At 46.5% G+C, this 4,577-nt stretch overlaps 1 long non-coding RNA gene across 1 annotated transcript; it reads right to left on the reverse strand.

Moving 5' to 3' along the window:
* Positions 1-26: 26 nt before the first annotated feature.
* On the reverse strand, positions 27-2,623 carry LOC104874040. The gene is made up of 3 exons (XR_783643.2): positions 1,269-2,623; positions 1,055-1,177; positions 27-598 (listed from the first exon to the last, which is right to left on the reverse strand). It is a non-coding gene; the product is annotated as an uncharacterized LOC104874040 (long non-coding RNA).
* Positions 2,624-4,577: the final 1,954 nt, after the last annotated feature.

The raw sequence follows: 4,577 nt of genomic DNA on the forward strand, positions 1-4,577 counted from the left end.
TATGCAAGGAGATTTACTAGGTGGGGTGAAAGGAGCAGTGGCAGGAGCATCCACAATGGCCATCTGCACGCTAGAGAACCAGAGAACCCAGTAGCTGCTCGGAGAAGCCGAAGTCACAGAGCGAGAGGGACTGAGGATGCAGCATCAACTGGAAGCTGAGGCTGGGAAGCTCCCTGGAGAGTCCTGTACTAAAAGGCTGAAGAGCCGGAGTCTGATGTCCATAGTTAACAGCAGCACAAAAGACAGGCCCACTGGAGCAGAAAGGAGTTTTCAATCACAGGCCGACTTCCTCCTTCCTGTTCATTTCATCCGGGCTGCAAGCCTATTGGATGGTGTCGCCCACCATCAGGGCTGGTCGTTCCCCTCAGTTGGTCGATCTGCATGCCAATCATCTCTGGACAACCTACCACCACCACCAATGCACACCCAGAAGCATGATTTCATAATCTTCTAGTGTCTTTTAATCCATTCCGGGTGACAATTGAGATTCAGCATCACACATGGTCAAAAGGATGGATCACAAATGATTGGCTAGGGGGAGTCATGTGTTCACGTAATGATGAGCAGGTAAACTGAGATCCAGGCTCCTACACAGCAACTGGAAAGAGGGCAGGAGGAGTGGCTCAAAAGGAATGGACAGAAACACAGAAGCCCACCAGCCCAGAAGCGAGGGACTCAGGAGGAAGAGGCAGCACGTTTGCTGGCAGACACGTAGAAATGACATCGAGTGATAGATGGTAGCTGCTGTGTCTCATGTGAGGAATCACAAGATCTGGATTTGAGTCGCAGCTTCCCCACCTACCAGCAATGACTCTGGGCAAGTGGCTTAACCTTTCTGCTCACGGGGGCAGGCACACTGGGCCACTCAGGCTAATGGCCCTCAGGGTTGTCTTTCCCATCTGGGTCACACATTGGAAGCCCACAGCCCCTTCTTCAGCCCCCACCCCAACCCTTCTCCACAGAAGCAGAAAGCTCTACTCTCCCATCTAACACCACACAGGCTCATCCCAGATACCAACCCCTTCATCCAATACATGAACAGTGTTATGAATACCTTCCCTGGTCCATGGCTTGCCTTTCCATTCTCTTCATGATAGCTTTTGAAGAACAGGAGTTCCTGATGTTAATGAAGTTTGCTTTATCAATCTTTTCTTTTATGGCTGCTGCTCCCTGTGTCCTGGTTAAAGGAATGTTCATTTTAACAAAAGTGACCTGAAAGTTAGCCCATTCATTCAACACTGTGTAACTTCTACCAGTAAATCACCTACCGGGTGTTCCTGGGGCTCATCCTCAAAGTTCACAGGCAAAGGAGCCACTTGGAGAGCTGAAGTAGCTGCTGACTCCTGAGCTACATCCCTGGAGGTGCTGGTTGGAAGGATTTTTAGTTTTTGTTTTGAGACAGGCTCTGGCTAAGTTTCTCAGGCAGGATTCACTCTTTCAATCCTCCTGCCTCAGCCTCCCACGTGCTGAGATTACATGCATAAGCCACCAAATCTGGCTGGGAGGGATTTTTACCTCAGTCCTTAGGGGGGTCTGTTGCCTGTTTCACATTGTGCTTTGAGAGCACTGCTGAGGTGAAAGGTGGAAGAGTCAGGCACAGGATGCAGCCCTATTCTGATGTCTGCAGACTTATGAAAGACTGGCCAAAGGAGTTCTTGACTGTTTCTGTCTAGACAAAGGTTCTAAAGGCCAGGACTTGAGCTAGGCATGGTGGTGCATGCCTGTAATACCAGCACAATCTCAGCATTCTGGAGGCTGAGGTAGGAGTATCACATTGAGCTTTAGGCTACATACAGAGACCCTGTAAGGAAAAAAAAACAGGAAGGAAGAGAAGGGAAGGAGAGGGGAAGGAAGGAGAGGGGGTGGAGGGAGGGAAGTAAAGGGAAGAAAGCAAGCCAGCCAGCTAGCCAACCCAAGGCTTGAGGCTTCTGTGATTACTCTGCCCCATCTTCTCCTCTTGGTTTATCACAAAGTACCCTAAGAAGAGATATTGGCTGTGGCTGCTCCCACCCTAAAGGTCCCAGCTGTCAGGCCACCTTGCTCCAGACAGACATTTCTGACGCATCCCTTCCCAGGAAGAAGCTCTGGCCTCATCTGTGCAAGCTGTGTTTCACCAATGACTCCAGATGCCTGCTGGAAGCAATTTCAGCATGAAATTCAACCAATATCCAAAACATAGCCAAAAAGGTAGCAAGGTATGGGTAGAACACATGATGTATGCCCTTTAGATCTCAAAGAGCCTCAATTACTTTGCCAAATCAAGAGGCCCCTGCCCAAGGACCAGGGCCCATGTCAGAGAATCCTACCCCAGCCTCCCACAGCACAAGGGTCTGGATTTCCCTGTCATCCAGAACACTGAGTCTATGTGTGTGGAATAAATGGTTTAACTAATGACAAGTCCCCAACTCCCTGGATTCATTCATGCACACATGCATGCGTTCAATTTCCATTCAGCAGGCATTGTGTTTTTCGATCAATGTTTGTGACCAGAACTGAAGAATTCTTTTTGCACAACACAAAGCCATTCCCCCCACTGAAAGTGTAGAAGGAGTGAGAGGGAAGGGGCAGAGCTGTTCATCAGCTGGAAGGACACTACTTCTCAGGAGATCACCAATTTAGAATCCACAACTACAATGAGAGGTTTTCTTTTTCTAATCTCTATCCAGGTTTCTCTGGCTTCACTGAATACAGTTCCCCAACCTGTACTCCAGGCACTTGGAAATGACATCTGCATGCATCCCTCAGTCTGAGACACCGTCTCTGTAAATAGCACCCTCATCCCATGTCAGGAGCAGCTAACAATTGGGTATTGGTCAGTTTTTCATTGCTGGACCCAATATCTGACACCAACCACTAAGAGGAAAAGACATTTAAAGCAAATTAAGTTGACACTCACTCTAACAGAGCCCCCTACCCCACCCCCTCACTACCCAGGATCCCTAAGAAGGCCATCTCACTGCTCCCTGGATCTCACTCACATTCACCTCTCTTCCTCCCATCTTCTTTTCCTCTCCTACCTCCCTCAGCATCTCAGGCCTTCAGTGAGCAGGTGGCTGAGTATAATATTTGAACCAAGTAATGCTCCCCAGCCTACATGCTCTGGGCTTCTGGCTCCACTCCCTAGATTGGCCTTCAGAATCCCCCAGTGTTAGACGACAAAAGATAGGGCACAGTCAGGTCTCATCCTTCAGTCCAAAATGTTCAATCCATGCCAGTGCCTGTGTTGACCACTTCCTAAAACATTGAAGGAATCTTTTATTTTAGATAAACTAGAGACAGCCAACTAGAGACAGCCCCAGTACCATGTCTATGTATTAATCCTGATGTCATCAGAAACTAGCTTTCCTCTATGGACATGGGACAGCTATTGGATTTGAGCTCACAATTCTGGCGTCCCTGAGAATGAAAAATGGATTCCACAGAACTCCCTGGAGGGCAAGGCTGGGTCTTCAGCAGATATAGTTGGCCTTTCCCTCCCCAGTCCTCTGAATACCTGGACTCTCCAAATAGAAGTCTGTCATGCTATCCTAATGACCACACAGGACCACATGGATATGCCATGTCACCTCTTAGTCCCATCAGTAATCTCAGGAACCCTTCTGCTGTGAATTTTCTGCCTAGGGTTTATGTCTAGATGTCTTTTTAAAGCAATCTGATCATAGGTGGGACTTTTTTAAAGATGGCTAGATCTAGAGTGTGTGATGCTAGAATTCATTTATGGTATAATGTTAGATTTAAAGGCACTAAGATTAAGGGCATGAGTGTTATTTGCCTTAAGTAGTCTAGATAGATAATAGTAGGGGCAAAAAGATGCTGTTGTGGTCTTCTTGTTTTGTTTTGTTTTAGTTTTTTGCCTGCCATAAGCTTTTTTTCCTGTAATACCTGTTTGTCATGTCACTCTGTCTTAGAGCCAGCTGATTAGACTAAACCCTCTATAAACTATGAGCTAAATAAACTTTTTTAAAAAACTTTAGGTGTAACTAAAGTAACCAGGACAAAATTTGGTACCAGAAGTGGGGTTATTGCTGTGCCTGTATCTGACCATGTGGCTTAGAGGCCTTTAGACCTGGCTTGCGGGAAGGGAAAGAGTTAGAAAAGATTTGTAGATGCCATCTTAGAAAGTAGAGCCGGAATGCCTTAAGCTGTACTTAATAGTAGATTCTGGTCAGAGATCAGAAGACCAGAGGCCGACAGAAATCCTGCCAGTAAAGACCAGGCTTTGGAGGTTTCTGCTGGGAAAAAGGACTGCATTTGGCTGTTGGACTTCAGAAAATGTGTGTTATACTTTGGCAGACAGTTTGTCTGAATTTTGCTCATATGCAGAGACTTTGCCTAGGCCTAAGTTTAAGAGCAGCAGACTAATTAATCTGACAAAAGAAATTTCAAGGCAGTCTAATGTTGAGGTGGTGGCATGGCTATTGTGGGGACTTTTAGCCAGATTTATGTTGAGAATCAAGAGCAAAAAGTCCAGCAGAATGATCTAAAACATTTTGAATTTGGCCAAAATGAAAACTCCAGTAAAGCTGTGGACTACAAAGACAGAGCAGAGAAGATCTTGATTGCTAAAAAGACACACA

This window comes from Fukomys damarensis, unplaced genomic scaffold, assembly GCF_012274545.1.
Source record: "Fukomys damarensis isolate Sample0158 unplaced genomic scaffold, DMR_v1.0_HiC HiC_scaffold_19, whole genome shotgun sequence".
Lineage (NCBI taxonomy): Eukaryota > Metazoa > Chordata > Mammalia > Rodentia > Bathyergidae > Fukomys > Fukomys damarensis.